The sequence below is a fragment of the Eretmochelys imbricata genome, chromosome 3 (assembly GCF_965152235.1).
Source record: "Eretmochelys imbricata isolate rEreImb1 chromosome 3, rEreImb1.hap1, whole genome shotgun sequence".
NCBI classification, from domain to species: domain Eukaryota; kingdom Metazoa; phylum Chordata; order Testudines; family Cheloniidae; genus Eretmochelys; species Eretmochelys imbricata.
In genome coordinates this window covers 69,774,565-69,796,470 of record NC_135574.1, presented here as the reverse complement: position 1 = coordinate 69,796,470, position 21,906 = coordinate 69,774,565, and the positions used below count along the sequence as shown (strand labels likewise).

Sequence of the window (21,906 nt, the reverse complement as noted above, 5' to 3'; positions counted from 1 at the left end):
CTGAAAGTCAAAGGGAGCACTGAATAAGTGTTCGGCTTGCAGAACTTAAGGAGAAGTGATGGAATTTTCTGTCTGAAATACTATTTGGCAAAGAGAAAGAGAGAGACTTTTGTGCCTAGTGATGTGGTATTTTTGGGTCCTGCCCACTGGCTCCATGAACAATAATACACTACAATATTGCATTGTACAACATCCACCATACAAATTCTACCCTAAACACCTTCATGTAATTAAAAAACAGAGCTACAATGATAAGTAATAGTAGAATGAGAAGAAAATTAATGGGTAGGTTTTTCAGGTGGGATTTGAGAAGAGATTGAGAGTTGAAAAGGGAGAGAGAAACCCTCAGGTTTTTCATGTGGCCAATGTAAACTTTTTGGGTCAGAGAACAGCTTTTTGGTGTGTGTGGCAGGGGGGTGCCTGACACTCTTTAGGCGCTATCACAATAATAAACAATTATTTAAAATACAAAGAAAGGGGCTCTTTCACCAACAGTAGTGAGGTTGTGTGATTCTTTACTTGAGAATTTCAAGTGAAAAAAATTAAACTATTTCAGAATGCATTTTGATACAAGATTAATCCATATTGATAATTACTGAGCAACTTGAAAGTAATAGAAGACTTCATCACTGTGGCACAGTTGGTATGTATATATTTTTTAAAATCTTCACATTTTCCTTTTCCATGTAGGAGGAAGTGGGATGGGGAGAGAGAATACTGTACTCTTGTTTTTTGTTTGAATTACATCGATATGGAGAAGCAGAGGGAGATTACAAGGTAGCATTAATTATTTTTAACTGCCTTTATCTGTTCTCGTCTTTATAAGGAATGATTTTGTTTTGTTCTCCAGTGCCCTTACTTTTTTTTATCATGATATTTAGGAGTTGTTGCAAAATAAACTAAACAGGAACCACAACAGACACAATTACTCACCTCAAATTTTGCCTACCTATCCTACAGCAAAGTTAACATTTACATATGTTTGTACACCACCCACTGGTATGCAGCGCTAGACTGGAAAGGTTTTGTTAGTGTTGGCAATGCTTTCTTGAAGCCCGCTCCTAAGTCTATGTTGCATGCCTGCTTGAATTCCAAAATCATTGTACCTCCTCCTTAATCCCTGTTCCTTTTTTACTCTTGCTTTCTTTTTAGTTTACTTTGTATCTTGGGGCAATAAACTTCAAACACTTTATGGAAGTCAGGGTCAAAAAGCCCTGTTGTTTTGTGTTTTGCTAAACCTGGTTGTCCATACTGATACAGGGAACTAATTAGATGCACAGTCCATTTTCGGATCTGGCCAGCATGATCTGTCTCCTACCTCCAGTATGGGAATGTTTCCATCCATTTCCTTCCAAATTTAGTTGAAAGTAAGTGAACTATTGTAATGTCCTCAGGTAAAATATGAAAGATCCCCTTTAGGAATCCCTAAATGAAAGTTTGAAGATTGAAGCTACCCACTGGATTTTAAGTTTGTCTAAATAAATGTGTGGTTATAAACATGATTTTTTAAATAGAGTTTATATGAGAAGCCATCTTATAATCTCGTCATAGCTTTCTTTCATTAACCAGCTTTAGTCTCCAGTTATCTGCTATGTTAAAGGGCTCGAATAAGAGCATGCATTAAGATGTTTTCCCATCATACATACTCATTACATGTTTCTATTGAAATACCCTTGTGTTCCCATCCAAGCATTTTTCAAAAAGAGAAACTACACTTTTCGGACGCATTTTATTAGTTTCCAGCCAACAAGTCACCTGTCTTTTTCCTCTTTGCTTTGTTCATCTCTGCCTTCTCCTTTCCCCACACCTACTCCTTTTGAATTTTGTGTATTTTCTCTACCTGCTCCAGGACCCTCCTTGTTCCTGCCTTTGCTTCTCCTCTTATTTCTATGCACTGTCTCTTCCTTTCCCCTCTTAATTTCAGTGCCACCCCTTTTTTGTTTCATGCTCATTTTTCTTTTCACAGGCTCTTAATATTATGTTGTTCTCATCCCTCAAAGCCTTACTATGAAGTGCTGGAAATGGCTCCCTCTATAGCCCATCAATACTGATTCCTTCCATCATCCATTTGAGGATATGTTACTATAGAGAACGTAAAGTGCAACCTCTTAAAGGCTCAGTGTACACTCTCATTAATACTCCTAGATCTTACTGGCCTTAGGAGCGACAAAGACTGCATTTAGTCCTGAGTTAATATGTGGTGCCTGTAGGCACTGGTGGACCACCCAGTATCCTCCCCCTCTCCTCACTGTTGGTGTCTCTTCCCCGTAGGTTCCCCCCCCCCAACCCCAGTCTGGTTCTTTCTTTCTCCTTGATTGATCATGTACCTCTGCTGTTCCTACATGCAGCTGTCCTGGCAGGAGAAAAAGAAAGAAGCTGACTAGAATCAGAGATTAGGATGATTTGGTTCCGTTCTGCTACTGCCACTAGGAAAATACATGCAGGCTTCACCACAAATGTTTCTCCCACTGGAGGATTTCTAAAGTGCAGGTTGGCGTAGCAAAATGGAGGGGTCCTTTGCTATGTTGGAACCTTGTATTTAGAAAATGAGTCATAGTATTGTCCCTCTTTTGTTGTATAGATGATTACCTAGGTATGACATTGCACCAAATGTAATTGTTACAAATACATTCCTGGTATAGGAATTCACATTTCCTGAATTATCCCACTTATCCTGTCAGTAGTCTAATTCATTTCTCCTAAGTTAGCCAAGAACATGTCTTTGTATGAAAGTGCTACTCCATGGATGCTAGATGATGTAGTTTGAGCAGAGTGCCTGTGCTTCCTCCATCAACAACAGCCACAGAAAGGCCATTACACCAGCTCCCAGCACGAGCACCATGGTGTTCCCATGCTTGCTTGGGACAAAGGTACTTTCCTAGAAAGCATCACAAATGGAACAAAAGAATTTTAAGCCCAAAGCAGATTGCGAAGAGTTACAAAGGGATCTGACAAAACTGGGTGACCGGGCCACAGAATGCCAGGTGGAATTCAGTGTTGATAAGTGCAAAGTAATGCACATTGGAAAACATAATCCCAACTATACATACAAAATCATGGGGTCTAAATTAGCTGTTACCACTCAAGAAAAAGATCTTGGAATCATCGTGGATAGTTTTCTGAAAACATCTGCCCAAGGTGCAATGGCAGTCAGGAAAGCTCACAGAACGTTAGGAACCACTCGGAAAGGGATAGATAATAAGACAGAAAATATGATGCCGCTATATAAGTCCATGTTGTGCCCACACCTGGAATACTGCCTGCAATTCTGGTAGCCCTATCTCAAAAAAGATAATTAGAGCTGGAAAAAGTACAGAGAAGCAATAAAAAATGATAAGGGGTCTTGAACAGGTTCCATTTGAGGGCAAATTAAAATGAATGGGAGTGTTCAATTTAGAAAAGAGACGACTAAAGGGGGATATGATAGAAGTCTATAAAATCATGACTAGTGTGGAGAAAGTGACTAAAAGAAGTGTTATTTTGCCCTTCAAATAATACAAGAACCAGGGTTCACTCAGTGAAATAGGCAGCAGGTTTAAAACAAACAAAAGGAAGTACTTCTTCACATAACGTACCGTCAACCTGTGGCACTTGTTGCCAGGGGATGTTGTGAAGCCAAAAGTATAACTGGGTTTAAAAAAAACAACCCTAGATAGGTTTATGGAGGATAGGTCCATCAATGGCTGTTAGTCAGGATGGTCAGGGATGTAATCTCCTGCTCTGGGTATCCTTAAATCTCTGACTGCCAGAAGCTGGGACTGGATGGCGGGTTGGATCACTCGATAAATTGCCCTGTTCTGTTCATTCCCTCTGAAGCATCTGGCACTGGCCGCTGTCAGAAGAGAGAATACTGGGCTCTGACTCAGTAAGACCATTCCTATGTTCTTATGAACAACTGCTACGACCCTATAGAGCTGCTCCTTATGTTAACAGGTGAGAGTCCAGTCCCTCCCTGCTCTAAAATGTGTTAAATAATTTTCTTTTTCTTTCCTTGTCTTTTGCTAGCAGAACTGGTTTCACTGTGGGGCTGAAGGGAACAGAGGTCCTTCCACGCTCCCATGAGCTATTTTCCAGAGGAGTTCCTGCATGGAGACTTTAAATTTAATATTAATAGCACACTGTCCAAGGAAAGTACAGTAAGATCATGCTGATAACACTTAGAGGTGGTGGCATAATCTTGCCATGATAATAGACCTGTTTTGGGCTACCTTTTTTGTACCACAATTAAAGTGATTCAGAATATGCTAGGTTGACTAAAGAGAGCGATATCTGTTTCTGACAGATGTTCCCCATGATTCCACAAATGTAACCCTGTCTGCAAGATGACAGAGCGCTTGTTTACATAGGGAAGCTCTTAAAAATACAAATACAAAGTAGCATTTAGATCAGTCATTCTGATCAAAGTGCCGACGATTATTAGGGTGTAAAGGGAACTGATGACTCAACTTAGACACAACACTGCGGCGGTCTCCGAATTTCAGTTTCGTAGCAAATTCTTTTCAGGAATGTTTTTCGTTCCTCCGTGTTTCAGATTTGTTTCTGGAGTGTACATTTTGTTTTATATTTCTTAACCAGGAGAGTGAAAGCAGCTTTTAGGAAAAGGCTACCAAACATTTCTGAATAACACTAGACACTGCCCTATACTTCCAATGGAAAGCTCGACTTTTTTGTGGAAGATGGTTTTATCTTCTATCTTTGTTTTCCCCACGGTTGTATCTGCCCAAAAATGATTTCTTTGTCCAGTCATCACTTAAAAAGTTCCTGTGTTGCAATTTAAAAGAACTTTCTGAATCAAATTGCAATATTTTGATCAGCTCCTATTCTTAGTAATTCCAGGCAGTGCACTTGCTGAAATTGGTGACTCAGAAACTGAAATGCAAAATATTTCTCTGAACGGTGGCCGGAAGTCAGCTTTGAAACCTGAAACAAAGTGCAGACCGCAATTTTATCTATTTATTGTATGTGTAAATACGCTTTGTCTTCAGCAGTCATTTAGATTCCTTTTGGTAGAGCCCGTGTGATCCTCAGGCTGTACAATAAACCATGTCAGAACTGTCTGGCACATCTAATTTTTGGATTAAAAAATGAATTCCTAGTGAATGATTTCATTGCCTGTAGTGCTGTCTGATTCGGTCACGGCATTTGATAGAACTTGTTAGAAGTATTAGGTAAGACAGGATGTTGGTACGTTTGAGGTCATCTAATATTTAAAAAAAAGTAGAATGGTGTGTGGTCTACACCAGTGGAATTGTACTAAATGGCATGGTTGCTTTTACACAATACACTGACATATTTAGAATGCTCTGTGACACCAGTAGGTCACATTTTAAGTGTGGAGAGTCTCATCATTTTGTAACAGGGTGCTCCATCTGCCAATGGAAAAAAAGGACAAGTATTAACCTTTTTTTTTACTGCGGCTCCTAGAGGCATGATGGGGTGTGGATAAACTGAGCAATATGGCTGTAAGAAGCTCCAAATTAGCATTTAAGCAAATGATACAAAAGGTACAGAAAGCTCTTTCGAGGCTAACTTTTGAAAGGAGCAGCTGTACATGCTCTAGAGGTGCTGGGAGATAAGACTTGCGTTCTCTTACTGCTTCTCTCACTCTTATGTATTTGTGCTGCTCTCATCACCATGGTATCCAAGGGTCTTGTATTAGTCAAGCCAAGCCACTCTACTCTATTTTCACTGCATGACTGTGGGCAAGTCTCTGTTGGTTTAACGTGTGCGTAATATGGGGCTTTTATAGACTTTGTAAAGCACTTTCAGATCCAGGTATGGAAATCGCTATATAAGAGCAAAGTAGGCTATTGATTGATTTATTTAAAGAGCATTCAGTTCCCTTTGAAAGACTGGTGCACCAATAGTAAATATTCTACAAAGGAAGTAATCGAGATCCAGAGCTTTTTATTAAATACAGTTTACAATAAAATCAAATAAAAGCAATGCATATTCATAACGCTTGTTAAAGTAATTCCTGGTGGAATGTTTACTGCTCCAAAGGATATTTATTTTGGCGACGTGTGAGTGGATGATATATAAAGCATTTATAATAAAATATCTAAAGAATTAGAATAGTAAGTTAATAAACGCAGATGTAATAGAACAGGAGTGGCCAAATTTACTGACCCTCCAAGATGTATACAATAATCTTCAGAAGTTTGAGAGCCACAAGACATGCACAACCTGCCCTGGGGCTAAAGTCCTTACCGTCTCTGCAGGACTACACCACCCCACCACAGGGTAGAAGCCCCTAGTCCTACCACCCACCGTAGGGCAGAAGCCCCAAGCTCCCCACCCCCAACCAGTTTTGTAGGTGGAGAATTGGGGTGTACATGGGAGCTCCAGGAGCCAGACTTTAAAGAGCTGCATTTGGCTCACGAGCGACCGTTTGGCCACGCCTGCTATAGAAGTAGAATATTGTTAAATAAAAAAATACTGTACAGAGAACCTGCTGAACTGAAGTGTTTGGTAGAAAGATTTGTTATTTTGTTATACAAAATAGATCCAAATACCTTCCTTGAACCTGGATTTGGATGTGGATTTTACATTTAGTGGTATGGTCAGTATCTTTGTAGGTTCTCCCTGAACTCAGGATTGGAAATACATATGTTGGCACACTCATAGATTTGTCTGGCAGCTGTAGAACCCATTACCACTGTTTAATCTACTGCATGTTGCTACTTAAGCCAAATGACAAAATTTAGAAGAATTTTTGTCTGTCTGTTGAAAGAGTAAAACAAAACCTTTGTTTGTATTGTAGCTTTTCATTTGGTCCAGTACTTTGAATGAGATTTCGCACTCTGTTCCACACAGGTTAAATTTGGACCCATCTTCATGTCTTTTGACCATGGTCATTTATCCAGTTAATCAACTCAGTGGGAGCCAGTGATGTGTTTAAAGATTCACCACATATCACTAGGCTGAATGTTTAAAGAATCATAATTGCAGTTTAACACTGTACATTGAGATTGGCCCTGGAGTTTAGCGATTGCTAGTAGGGCATCTGCGTTTTAGACTCGAGCATTACCTCTAAACCCTGTGCTGGCCGGAGCTGACAAACATTGTGGAGTCAGCATGTTGTGTATTTCTCCAGTGATCCCTCAGGCCAACAGGGGAGTGTGATTTGACTGAGCCGCCATGATAGTTGGCCTTGCATGGGGTTGAAGCAGAATGAGTGGAAAGCAGGGAGAAAGTAGTAAGCACAATCAGTATACTTCATTGGGGCCATAGCTAGCAGAAAGCAGCCTCCATTGCTGCTAGTCTACAGCAGCTCCTCTGGACTCCTGAGCTGCATAGCAACAAAGCTGACCATATTTTAAGAAGTTGGTTCCCCATTAGCCATGACTGTGCACTGCCTAAAGCGAAATTTTGCTACTGCTTATGACTGCTTCTTTCCCACTTGGAGAGCCTGTGACTTACCCAGATGCTCAGGGAACTGGGAATGACCTTGAGCCAAGTTCATTCTCAAATATCCAGGTGAGAGGGGTGGATTCTCCTTGGTTGACTAGACTTCTGTCAGCCAGGGAATAGTTTTAAAGGGAGCAAGTTGCTGCCTTGACAGTTCTGTTCTTGACTTCAGCTGGGAGGGAGAGAGTCCTTTTGGGCTGAGGATTTCCAGATCTGCCATGCCTCAATATCAAACCGCTATCTTTACACAAAATGCCAGTGTCCTGGAGGCTTTCAGAGAGATGGCGCTATGAGGGATACTCTAATCCAGCGTTTCTCAAATGCCTCCACCGTGGCCGAATGCAGCCACCAGGGGCTTTTCTTGCTGCCACAGCCTCCTGGGCAGTAATGGGGGTGGGGAGGGGCAAAGCAGTGGTCCCTCCCCTGAGGCTGCCAGGAGGGATTGGGTCCCGCCCCCCTCTGGAGACACAAATGCTGAAGGAGCAGGCTGCTAATGAGTTCCCCACCTTCCCAGGGTGGAGGGCAGCAGGCTCCAGGCCTGGGCTCACCCACTGCCTCCCCTGAACTCCCATCCATTCTCCACATCGCCTCTGGTCACCACTGCCTCCCTACCCACCTTCCCATCCAGGGCTTAATTTGTCCCTTGGCTTGCCAGGGCTGAATAAATCTGCTGCTGTGAAAAGTGATATTTGTATGTTTGTTAATAATACTTTTCACAGCAGCAGACTTACTAGCTAGCAAGTCTTTTAAAAAAGCAAAATAAACAACAAAAAAGACAAGAACATGCAAAGCATGTGTTATTTGTGTTCTTATTTGTGTTCTGTTTAGGTCCATAAAGAATAGAGACAAGTGTACATTATTTTTATTAGAGTCTGCAAAAAATCCCAACATAAATAAATTGCAATGATTTGGACATGTATATCTGCATATTTATGTGTCTTTCCTAAACTTAATTAGGAATTTTAGTTAAAATTGTAACAGTGGCCACCAGCAATAGTTGGTGGCTTCACTCTGAGGCCACCAAAAATTTTGTTGTGAGAACCCCTGCTAATCAACAGGTACTGCTATAGAATACTGCATGCAATGACTGGGAACAGATTTTTCAAACTATCACCCCTTTCTAGCTATTCGGGTTAGTAGAGTCCCTCTCACATCCACCAATAACTGAGATATTTGTCATTTTAAAACAAAATCAGAGGCTATCCAAGCACAGGACCTGGCAGACTCCCTTCTTGAGACCATGTGGAAAACCGTTGACATGATTTCTCTTCCCTCTAGGCAGCTCTGCAACTTGTAGCTGCCGAACTGTTTCTCATGTTCCTGTTTGGGCTTGTTCAGGAGGCCAACCTTTCCCCTTGATAAGCCAGCCTGCTACACATCCAGTGTCTGCATCCTTTGGTGGTTTGCACATCTAGTGAGGCATGGCTATTTTCTTCTGGATTAGGCCTGTAAACCCATCTTCTGTTTTATCCATTCCTCCTCATGGCAGAAATGGATTATGAACACAGTGCTGCCAGGGCATTTTCTGCTTTGAAAATCTTTCTCAGTTCTTGGAAGAATTTTATTATTGGCTTTATGTGTAGCAAAAATATCCATCTGCAGATAAGTCATTTTTATAGCAGTGGGAGTTTCAGCCACGCATCTCCCAGTCAAGTCAGTGGTAATCAATGCTAAAACCTCACACAATACTTTGAACATTTGGGAAACAACGTACAGTCAGCGCTACCAGACACAAAATACACAGTACAGTAAACCCGATCTCAGCTCAGAACTAATTATCTGTTTATAAAAATTCCCCTGCTTGCCGTTTTGCCGTTAGAATCTGGCCTGTAAGATTTATGACTTTGGCTGAAATGAAGTACCATTTCCTTTTTCTCAGCATTAGTGTGCATGGCCTTATTGGCTTTTCTTTTTAAGTTCACACAAGTTCACACAACAGAGAATTATTGAGCCCCTTTCCTCTTATGATTCTACTTTTCATTGCAACAGAATGAGAAATAACCCATAAACTGACATCTTAATTTTTTTTAAAACTTCCCCAGCTTAACCTGAGAGTAAAGGTGGAGAGATTTGGCCTGATTCTGAATTTGCATCTATTTTTACACATGGATAACTCCACTGACTTCAGGTAGAGTTACTTTTGATTAGCACTGAAATCAGAATCCAGCCCATTGGGCAAAATCTACTCTTTAGTTACATTCATTGCAACCAGTTGACATTACTGGCTTTCCATTAAAGAAAAGAGCAGCATTTGGATGATAACAGAAAAGATGACCTGAACTGGCATGATTAACAGATGAGTCCAGCAATATAAAAATATTATCTTTTGGTCTCCTTTAGTACAGTATCTATCCAATTAAACTGCATTCATCACTGTAGTCGTTTGGGACCTAAAGTATCTCTGTACTATACTTTGCCGCACATCTACTTCCTTAGGTGTATTCCTAAACTAAAACATAATTCCTTAACAATGTTACAGTCAGATGTGAGCAAGGGGGCAGAATTTCACTTCAGATAAAACATTGCAAAATTTTACAACTTTTTGTTTCAATCTGTTTTTCCCTTAGTTTTACCTACCCTAATTTTAAGTACATCTATAGGCATTCAACTGATAAGTTAATGGAAGCTATGTTCAGCCGATTGTGTAACTTTTTTGGATTCTCAAATGTTTATCTGACTTGAAAACTATCAGGTTTCAGCCAAATTTGAAATTGTCTGAAATTCAGCTCTGCTTTTGTTAGAAACTGCTGGGCCACAGCCATATTTCCCGCTTGTGTTTAAACAGTTATTTTTGTAGTCAAATTATGGCTTTATAGAAGATTGACAAAAATGTCCTAGAAAACCCTTTTTAAAAACAAAACGTGAAAGGGGACATGGTTTATACTTATACTTACCTTTTTTCATCTTCCATGGCATTTACAGTGCCTCTTTCATGTGTTAAAGTTTATTGGGGAAAGTGGCTTCTTGAGTGGTCCATTCCTTTTTGGGACTGTTTATTTTTTGTAGAGTACTTTTAAAAGAAATAGTTGTAAATGATCAGTTAGATTATGACAAGCATTGAAAATATTCAGCCTGCAATAGGACTTCAAGTAAATCCATGTGGTCTACATGTGCCATGGAATGAATCCCAAAGCATAAGCCCAGTGGGCTGTCATGAAAAGTGTAGAGTCCTAATTGAAGAGATTGAAAATACTGTCAAATCCCACATCAGACCTGGGACTCCAGTTTTGATAACAAGATTCTGTGGTAGTTTTAGTGATTTCAGTCTAGTCTCCAATCCATCTTACTTTGGCATGTTAGCTTTTTCATTAACTGAACTCTCTAGCCCTTCTGGAGAAATATATCTCACAACTGAATCATTTGTCAAATTTAACATGATTTTCTGTTTATCATTTGGAGGGGTTACTTACAGAATATATTCATTCCCCTTTTCAATCTAGTAATTACTTCTCTCATAGATCATGCTGCTGAGGGGGTGTAGTGTTACAATGGAAGTGTTTGTTTTATTTCAAATATATTCCTACATTAAAATATTCAAGGTTATATATCAAGTCTTACAAGTTTTGAGTCATGTTCACCAAAGGTAAATTCCACCTCTATTGCCCTGTCTGGCTGGTGTATCCTGGGAGGAATTTACTCCAGAAGAGGACAGATGGTGGAAAACCTGCTTCTCTGCCTTAGAATTTTCCACTTGGGACTGCTGTGTGCTGTTGAACACAGTTCTGACTGAAGAATCCAGTTAGCTGACATAATACTAAAAACAATTTAGCAGTCAATGTAGACCAGGACCAATTGTGTTTCAGGATCAGGTCAGCTGACAACTGTTCTGAGCAGTTTAATCATGGTTAGATGGTTAGCTGGACTGATCCTAAAACACAGTTTTCCCTGGTCTGCACTGACAGCTAATCATGCTTGGCATCATCTTTACTAACTCGATCGTTTGTAACAGTTGTCCAGATAGGGTAACATTGTACAGTGTGGAACAGGTCTGAGTGTGGGGAGCTTTAATTTGTGGTCAGTGCTCCCTACCTGCTGAGACTGTTGAGGTGATGCACTGAATCAGTGCGTCTCCTGGCTGACCTGCACATGCTGTCTGCCCAAGCTCCTTGGGTGTCCTACCTGCTGGAGAGGAAGTTGCAGCCATTCTCTGATCTTGAAAGCTCCCACCATTCAGACTTTCAGCCTGGGGTGCCCTCTTCCAGGTGCTAGTATACACAAAATGTAAGTTTTGGTTGAATTTGTCCCTTTGAATCTAAATATAATGAGACTCTAGTAGATTGTTATATGTACGTGAAAATTTTTTTAACCAAAAAAAGTAAGATTATTTATCTCCTCTAAAATGGGATGTCCAAGCTATCTCAGATTTTCCTGTAGGTTTCAGGGTGGGCTATGAACTTGCTAGAAATGAGAGTAATTAATTTTTGGAACAGTTTACTAAGGGTAGTGCCAGATTTTCTTCCAGCACTGGATATTGTTAAATCAAGATTGGAAGTTTTTCTAAAACGTGCTCTAGGAATTATTTTGGGGAAGTCTTATGGCTTGCGTTATACAGGAGGGCAAACTAGATGATCACAGTGGTCCCTTCTGGTCTTGGAATCTGTGATAAAAACCAACACCGTTACAGATGTCTTCTGAACCCCAAATAACCCTTTCTTCAGTAAAAAAAAACTTTTTAAAGAAAAGTTACAATAAAGCCATTTCAACCAAAAAGAAATATTCTGCACTTTTCCACAAAAGTCGCATAGAATGTGTTAACAATGTTTTCTTGTGTCTGTACAGCACTGAACAGATTGGGGCCCCAATCTCAACAGAGACAACTAGATGCTAGTGTTATAAATATTGAATAATATAAATTGAAACGCAGACCTTTAGAATCCTCTGCTTTTCTTCACACCTCTGTGATCATTGCTGCCCCTCCCTGTCCCAGTCTTTGGTCTCTTCCCTCTGCCAAGCCATTCACCTAACCATGCCTATTAGAAACTTGTTGATACCGTTGACATAGGTTTACTTGTCTTGCTTGATGTTATATTTATATGTAAACACGACTGTATATTTATTGCTGTACTTCCCTTTACTCACTGTATGTCTAGAAGCCACTCTAATTATGGGCAAACTAGGCAGCTGCTTAGGGCAGCTTAGGGGTGGCTATGCCAAACCTGAGCAGTGCATGACCCCATGTGGCACATCACAACACCATTATCGCGGAAATAGGGCCTTGTTGCCCATCCCTCATGAACGAGTAGCGCTGCAATCTCCTGGCACTTGACCCACCCAATCTTTACCATAACTACCAAATCATCAGAAGGCTCAACACCCCCATCCCCTTGAAAGTCTGATGTGTACCCCCCAGTTGAGAACCCCACCTGAGGGGGGGGGCATACTGAAGTTTTGCCTTGGGTGGCAGAATGTCTTGAGCAGTCAGTCAGTCTGTCTTCAGACTGATCAGATTGGGACAAGGATCATACTGGCTCCTATGTTTGGAAAAGTGTCTAGCAAACTCTGGATACTACCAGAGTATATACAGAGGTGAGAAAACTATGGCCCATGGGTAGTGTCCGGCCCATGGGTAGTGTCCAGCCCATCAGACCTTTTAATCTGGCCCTCGAGCTTCTGCTATGGAGGACTTGCTCTGCTCCAGCTAGGGAGCAGGGTTGAGAGCTTGCCCTGCTCTGCAAGTGCCGTGGCTCAGTGCGGCTCGTGGAAGCAGTGACATGTCCCCCTCTGGCTCCTACATATGGGGCAAGCAGGGGGCTCTCCATGCTGCCCCCCACCCCGAGCGCCACCCCCTGCAACTCCCATTGGCCAGGAACCGGGACAGCACGCAGAGCCGCCTGGCCACACCTCCGCATAGGAGTCAGAGGGGGAACATGCTGCTGCTTCTGGGAGCTACTTGAGGTAAGCGCTGCCCCGAGCCTGCACCCCTGGACCTTCCTCCGCCCCCCCACCCCAGCACTCTAATCCCCTGTCCTAGCCCTGATCCTCCTCCTACCCTCCAAACCCCTTGATCCCAGCCCGGAGCACCCTCCTGCACCTCAACCCCTCATCCTGATGCTTTATCCTGCCAGCTGAGGTGTTATGGTGTGTTGTTATTTTACTGTATTGTTCAGTACAAAGTCAAGCCCCAAGCAGTATTGTCAGCCTGACGTGTTCAAAACAATTACAAGTCAGGCTCCAAAACTCATGAGATTGTCTTAAAAAATTATATTTTTTTTCAGTAATAAATATAAGTTTCTTTTCATTTGCTTTCTGAGCCTGTAAAATACACCTAGGGCCTACATTCAAGCTTTCCTCTGCACCTATGAGAATCAGAAACTTTGTTTTTTATGAAAGCTGAGGTTCTCTTGTACATACATGACTCCAGTACTTGGGTCTTTAAGAAAAACTCCAAATACTATCAGAGTTGGCAACACTGCCCAGTCTTGTAATTGGATCCCCACAGGAATCAAGGACTGCCCATGCAGATCTGATTGCAGGATTGAGGCCACTTGGTAAGACCCCTGGAGGCATGGACTGCATCCTCCTCTGGGGGTGTTACAGCACTGAGCACCCTGATTTAACTCAGGAAATAACAGAAAATGAGTGGAAAGTTTTGTTCACTAGATCATTTTTGGTCCTGGTTCTCCATTTCGTGTATGCTCTGCTTTTTCGTATCTTATGTTTGAGTTGTGTGTTTTCAGGAAAACTTTGCTTTAATCATTCCCTACTTTCACAAAGAAAAAGCCTATATAAAATGGAAACATGCAACAGAATATACATTGAAGAAACCATAGTGTAGGGGCTTAGTTTCATCCTCCCCTCGTCTGACCCCTGGGCAGAGAGATTCCTGCTTTCATGTTGTAGATCATGTGTAAAACCTGATGCTTTCTGGCTCACCCTGTGTAATATAAGGCTATCTCAGAACACAGAGAGAAACAGAGTGAGACATTTGCAGAAGGGAATGAAATGTTTGGGATGTGGTCTCATGCTTTTTACAGCAGTGAACATCAATCACACCTTCCAAGAACAGGGTAGCACTGAAAGTCTCTTTTTTTCGTTTCCCCTTACCTCCCTCCATCTCCTCCTGCTGCTTTCCCAACATACCCGTAGCAAGTGTAATTTTAGCGTGAAAGTGTCATTTTCCCTTGAAAAAGCAGAGACCTCCATTAAATTTTCTAGTTTTATTGTTTCTTGCACTGAGACAACGACAGTTTCTTTTTTGTTTTACAAATGATTGATTTGTGATTTGACAGAGTTAATATTTGTATTATATCTCCATAGTTTTAGAGTCCATTTGTGATCAGAGATTTCCCCCTCTTCCACTGCTTTCCTAGTCTGTCAAGTTGTCCTCCCTACAATGAAATTAGAGGAATATTTTATAAATTAAAGGGGCACTATCATTTTATTTTTACGCTTTTTTAGAATATATGTGTTCAAAAATAGCAGGTATGAGCATCAGCTGACAAATCATTCAGCAAGTCACTATCCAGAAGATTTAACCTATTTCCCATGAGCACTTGTGTACAAGGTTTGCATTTGTGGTGTTCAATATTTTTCAAATTTTGTGTTACCAAAAATAATTATCCAGTTTTTGTCCAACTCTGACAAATTTTCATTGATTTTTGAGACCAGCTTAGAGAGCTAGTCAAATCTTTTCCCCAAATTTCTGACGCATAGATTTAAAAAAAAAAACCTTCTTGTAAAATTGTTTTTTTGTTTGGATATTTGTTGTTTTTAAGAGCTCTAGTTTGGGATGAGTACACATGCTACCAATGGTGAATGATAGGAACATGCCCCCAAACCTCTTATTATCCTGTTGAGGTCTCCTTCAATCCAGTAGCAAGTCTTGTGAATTTTCATTTGTATGCTCTCCACAACTTTATTCATGCAGTTGTTTTTATGGGCAGATGGGATGGAGACAGTTGAAACCTCTAACTGTAGAACATAAGATGAGGATTTGGAGAAAAGCTAGTTGCTTTTTCAAATATCTAATTATGATGAGCTTTCTAAATTTGAAATTTCAAAGTCAGATTTTTTTAAGTGAATTGTCCCTCCCTTCTGTTTTTTCAGCCCGTTCTACTTCAGAGATAACTCCCCCTTCAGAGTCAATTCACATGTCCTTTATGGGTAAATCCTGCTTACTCCACTGTGGAGCACAGTGTAGGGTGGGGCTTGGGGAGGCAGTGCAAGCTATGTGCACGCTACTCACCACAGGACCCAGCTCCATGAGGATTCCTTGCACACAGATGTGCAACTGTTCACGTGTGGCAATTGATCAACCTTTACGTATACCTATCTGTCATTCTTACCCCACCTAGTGGAGGAGCCAATGGTACAGTGGCTACCCTAGCTATAAAGTTGGTGTAGTGGGGACAGAGTGGCTTACGGGAAGGATTTCTTCTTCCTCCCAGCCTAATTGTTTGGCCTGGTCTCTAAGGCCAAGATATGGGCTGTAGTTCTCTTTCATTTCATTGACTATGTTCATCTGTGTTCTCAGAAAGCAGTGCTGCATTGGTTTACATACCATTCACATTCATAAAGATCAAAATCTGTAGAAATTAGTGAGCCCCTTGCTCATCAGTGAAAGTTTTCTATTGCCACTGACCAAGTAGATTTGTCGAAGCCTCTCCTATAAAATCACTTTTTGTTAGATACTGACTTGCATAGTACAGATTATTTTTTATTTTTTTGGCCATACTCCTTGATCAACCTTAATATTTGTTGTCTCAGATGAAAAGGAATAAAATAATAATTTAACTTTCCTTCCCTGAAGCCTTCTAGAATAATGCTTAAACAAAAGAACAAACTTCAGGCGGCAGTTTAAAAATCCTAGATGAAATCTAAGCTAAATTTTGGCAAACTTCAATATTAACAGTTCTTTAAATCCTCTACAATCTGCATATTATAAAGATTTTTTTAAATACTCCTGCATGTGTGATATGCACAGTTCTCTCATTGGATATAAAACTGACCTCTCAACAGAATCACAGAAGATGGAGATATCAGTCACTTTATACTTTGTAACTCGCCTTGTGCTTATAATGACAGAGGAAAAGTTTGTTGATTTTGCAAATGACCTTACTCCCATCACCAAGATTACAGAAAACAAATTCATTATTTGTATTGCTGTGGAACAGAGGTGCCCAAGTCATAAACCATAGTGGGCTAGGTGCTGTACAAACACAGAACAAAAAGATGGTCTCTGCCTCCAAGAGCTTATAATCTAAATGTAAGACAAGAGGCTATAGCAGGGGTTGGCGCTTCTCGCAGCTCCCATTGGCCAGGAACAGCGATCCACAGCCACTAGGAGCTGTGGTTGGGCTGAGAGGCGTGCCTCCGGATGGTCAATATAAACAAAATGTTTCGTGGTCCACCAGCAGATTATCCTGATGGGCCATGTGCCAAAGGTTGCTGACCCGTGGGCTACAGAATAGGCATAAAGTCTGATGGAGCCACAATGAATTGAGAAATATGCCAATAATTCTGGCCTACATAAACACCTTGAAAATACTTGGTTCCTTCATCTACTTCTGATAGTCAACAGGCAAGAACCCTATAGCCTGATTTGTGAAGATTCTCCAGGCAAAAGAATGAAAACATATAAGCCAAAAGTAACATCTAATGTAAATTTGATGTCTGAATTTTAATTATTGTCTTCATTTTGGTTTAGGTTTATATCAACTGAGCTGTCAGAAATTTGCCTCATCAAGCTTTGGTGGTTCACGTCTTAATGGATTGCTGTAGCCTCTTAATTTCTCCACTCATCCAGTTCCCGGCATCGTGAGAAGATTAGCCAGCACAGAACCTAGAAAAATTACATGTAAGTCTTGATTCAAACTCCTCTTCCATAAAAAAAAGTGTAAAAAGAATGAAAATGTTTCAGACAAAAAAGCAAATAAGTCATAAGTCAAGCAAATTTTAAATGTCATAAAACATTAGGTTGTGAATAGATGGATATGAAGTCCTATGACTGGCTTTGTAAACTGAGCTGTGACTGTAATTTTGTCATTTTGAAGGATTTCTAAGTTTTCTGCTTCCATCGTTGACTGTGGCAAAAAGTGCTTTAAAAATAGCTTAAGTATTTGTCTGAAAAGTGTGCCTAGGTTTTTGCCACTTCAGGATAACTTATTTGTGTCAAGTATCGGTAGCTGTGTTAGTCTGTATCCACAAAAACAACAAGGAACCCACAAAAGCTTATGCCCAAATAAATCTGTTAGTCTTTAAGGCGCCGCCGGACTCCTTGTTGTTCATTTGTGTGTGTGTTTTAATTGTTCTTATCTCAGTGTTTCAGTCCTGAATATGCATGCTTTCCCAAAGCATACTCGAACCACTCCTCAGAGGCTGGTTCAGATGGGTCTTTGCATGGTAGTATTGTCGGTGTTCCCTAGCTTCTGCATGGTGAAACCACAGTTCTCCCTCCCATGCTGCATTCTCCGTCTTTCTCGCCTTCTGTTCTCATTGTTTTGTTGACCAATGGAGAGTGCTAACACAGTACCTTTATAGCCTAAGCCTCTTCTTATCTCTGTTGCAGCTCCCACTTCTTCTCACTTACTCAGCCCCTTCCGTGTGAGGATCTCAGTGGGGCAGAGACTAGTTAAGTGGTTTGCCAAAGATTAGTTTTTTCTGTAGTATCTAACACAAAAAATCATACAAGTCAGTGGCAGAATTGGGCAAGAATAGAACCCAGGAGCCCTGAATCCCACTCCCACCTCTAATTGCTGGACCATACTCCTTCCCCTGCTGTATGCTCGTGATGTAACAATGGTAGAAGTTGTACATCAGCAATGAGCGTGCACACAGAGAATATAATTGTGTTGTTTACTGTTGATTGCTGTAGGTGGTAATGAGGTGGACAAACCCCCAGTAGACCAGGTCAAGAAGGGATCAGTGTTCTGCCCTGGAGATAGGGGCTGAAACTCTGGAGGGAAGGCTCCCCAGGTGGAGGAAGTGGACTGTGGAGTGCTGCTGCCCTGACCCAGGAGGCAGCGTATAAAATGTGGGCGGAGCGATCCCAAGGGTGGAACCCTAGGAGCAGCCGAGCTTGGGAGAAGGCTGGAGTTTAACTGTATCCTGTTAATTTCTTTGTTGATAAAACCAAATGTCAGGGAAGGGTGTGTGTTTTGTTTTTGGGCTGTGTTTTAGTGCAATTAGAGGAAAGGCGCACACCCGCCCATAGAGACAAATTTGTGCATCTGATCTTCGTATTTTTTAACAATGCCCCACATCAATTATGCATTAGAATCTTGTACTAATGAATAAAAAGGGAAAACGAAGAACTATAATAGCTAATAAAATACATTGTCCACTTTAGTAATCAACTGAAGACATTTTGGGGTCTTTCATACCTGTTAAGATGCTCCCCACTTTTGCCCATTCTCACTGTTGGGAGCAACAATGCAGCTCCCTTTTGATAAGACTGGATCTTGCATTGCTTATGATCCACACTCTCTCTGCACAAACATGTGACAACTAGCAGCTGGTCAAATAACTCTACCAGAAAAACCTTAAGGGAATCCATGGAATGAAAAGTCATACTGGCCCAAGGTCTGGGAGTTGCTGTAGTCTGTATAAGGACATCTGCCATCCGCGCTACTCGTGTCCCCATCAGGAGACTTTAAATCTTACTCTGTTCTTGGCAGTATTCATGCTGTTATGGCATTGAATGTTTCAACATACTAGGTATAAAGTAAGCTAAAGGCACAAGTATGAATTTTACCATACTCATGGGGAGATGGGGATATCTGCAAAAAATCTCCCTAAGGGACCAAGAGTATAGTATAGTTTTAATAAAAACAGGCTATCGCAGGAGTCATTGGAAGCAGGAAAAACAACCTGCTTATGTCAGTGAAACGTGTAAATACAGCTGAATACTTTCCTACGGCAGCACTCTTAAAAAACTATCCGTTGTCAAAAGAAAATTTTCAAATATGTAACTATTATTGTAAGAAAGAGAAGTGTGGGAGGTGAGTTGGTGTGTAGAGAGACACATAATACGTGTTTGTCAGTGTATTCCCAAGATCTAGAAGGAGAGCGGTTGGTCAAAATAAATGATTGTACAAAAAAAATCACAGAATTAGGAAAATGAAAGAAGATGCTGGCTGGCTGAAAGAGTCGATAAATAGAGCATTTACCTCTAGGTAAGTCACAGAATTCTAGCCCAGGCTGGTAGTGAATGAAAGTCATTATCATCAGAGAGATGCTGAGTGGCCTGTGTGACATGAGGTGTAACTTTTGTTCGTTTTCTAGTGGATGCAAACTACTTGCAGACTTTTGCAATTCTGTTATGAGTCTCGCAATATTTGGTGTTTTTCATAAAGCCCCCATACTTGGAGCATGTGACTGTGAGCATCTCAGCTTTCATTTTTTTTAAAAAAGTACGCTTCTAGCCCTTACTGCTGCAGGGAAAAACCTTGGAAACTTGAATACTGGAGGCTTAAAAACCACAAGGCAAACAGAAATAACGCAGATTTTGTTATTTTTAAATTTCTTAAACTTTTGGGGCCTTGCTCATGATTGTTGAATGCTCATGGTTAGCAATACTGCAAATCCGTGACAGAGAAATTAACTTAAAAATGGCACCTTAAGTGGCAGATTTAAAAGAGCAGTCAGGACTGAATGGACATAACTGAAAAACTCTTTCATCCCCTGGTCATAGCTGACGTACACAGGAATTATTATAATGCTGCTGCCAGTTCCATGGTTAATCAGTATTGTCCATTCTGACAGTGTAGCAGTGTTAGAGCACAAACGTAACTTGAAAAATGGGACATGAATTTGAAAAATGTTGTAAAATCCTTTCATATTTTTTTCTTGCCAATGATGTGCTCATGACCATGCAAAACTTGGAAGAAGACACAGGCCGTCCCAAGGAGTATGGCTAATTGCAATGTCATAAAGCAGCTGGTTACTGGCTTACGCTCAAACCTGCATCTGGATCCACACTAGTAGATTCTGATGCAGAGTCAAAGCTTTAGTTGATTGATTAATGTCACACCATCATTCACAAACCTACATACAGTGATGGAGGTTGGGAAGGGCTGTTTTCATCCCTAAACAGCTCATACTTCGTTGCATTGCGCTATCTAATGGCACAAAACAAATGTATAACATAAAAGGGCTTTGATCAGATGCTACTGGAATTGCAATGTTAGGATGTGGCTATGCAGCTGTCCTGTTGACATCACCATGGAACTATGCTGCATTCTGAGCTGCAATTTAAATGCTAAGTTTAAATTTTTTTGTTTTGATTTTTCATTATTTCTTTTTAAAAGAAGCAAAAATAACATACCAAGCAATAAGAAAAGGAGTATTTGTGGCACCTTAGAGACTAACCAATTTATTTGAGCATAAGCTTTCGTGAGCTACAGCGAACTTATGCTCGAAAGCTTATGCTCAAATAAATTGGTTAGTCTCTAAGGTGCCACAAGTACTCCTTTTCTTTTTGCGAATAACACGGATGTTACTCTGAAACATACCAAGCAATGGCATTCTGAGGAATAATGGACTGCCTGAATTTATACTACTTATGCAAATTCTTGTCTTGACAGTTCGGTAAGACTCTTAAAGGGTTTGAGCTAAACAAAATCAAATAGAAAGTCATTTCTATAATATGTAGGTAATAAGAGTTCTCATAAATAAAGTATTTTTTTTAAATCTAATTTTTAGGTTTCTAAAACCTGCCCGTCATCAGTCTGTGGGCAGATGTAAATTAATTTAAAAATTTGAAATGCGCCATTTGATGATTAAATGTCTGTCACACATCTACCATCACCCAAATAATGAGAAAACAGATAGGCTTTAATGTCTATCTACAGGTAAAAAAACACATGCTTCGTTGGACCAACAGGGAAATCAGATTTCCAAAGGTGACAACTCAACCATTGGAACGCTTGGGTGGTAGACATTCATATCCTCTCTGTACTGTTATCAAGAGCAGCCCAGCTGATCTCAACTGTCATGATAGTAGGTAAGAAGAGATGTGGTCTTTGTGCCACTGGGCATCCAGGACCAGATTCTAATTTCAGATGTGCCACATATACCATGAAATATTTCATGGGGAAAAAATCCTCTCCTTCAGTGCTTGTATGTTACATGACTATAGAACTATTATATTCACATCAGGCCAGGGGCTTCAGAGCACCATTTAAAGTGTGTGGAGGAGAGGGATGAGGGGCAGGCATAGATTTGAAGTCCTTATCCCCCACCTCATCATCCTCTTCCCCTCTCCGGCACCGTCCCCTTCCAGAAGCCCTTGCCTCCCCGCCCCCTCCTTAATTTACCTTTCTCTGCTGGTGAGTCTTACCTTTGGGTGACAGGTCTTGCTGTTTCCCAGTGCTGAGAGGAGCTGGCGGGTGAGGGGGACCCAGGTATCAGCCATGGTGCGCTCCTAGCCATAATATGTGCGGGCACTACATACAAGATCACTGCTCATGCGTGCAGCAAAAAAACCTGGGCAAATTGCATCTGTTGACCAGCAAGAGAGTAGAAAAACTGTCCAGGCCAGTCAAAAACTAGCCAGGT

General features: G+C 40.9%; 1 protein-coding gene across 4 annotated transcripts in view; it reads left to right on the top strand.

The window, feature by feature from the left end:
• BACH2 (BACH transcriptional regulator 2) overlaps window positions 1-21,906 on the top strand; it is a 271,810-nt gene that overhangs the window by 126,976 nt on the left and 122,928 nt on the right. For 2 of the 4 annotated variants that reach the window (XM_077812823.1, XM_077812825.1), the window contains 2 exons: window positions 691-777; window positions 17,057-17,206. The gene's annotated coding sequence lies outside the window, so the exon portion shown is untranslated. The remainder of the gene's footprint in view (window positions 1-690; window positions 778-17,056; window positions 17,207-21,906) is intronic. The other 2 variants (XM_077812822.1, XM_077812824.1) reach the window with 1 other exon arrangement.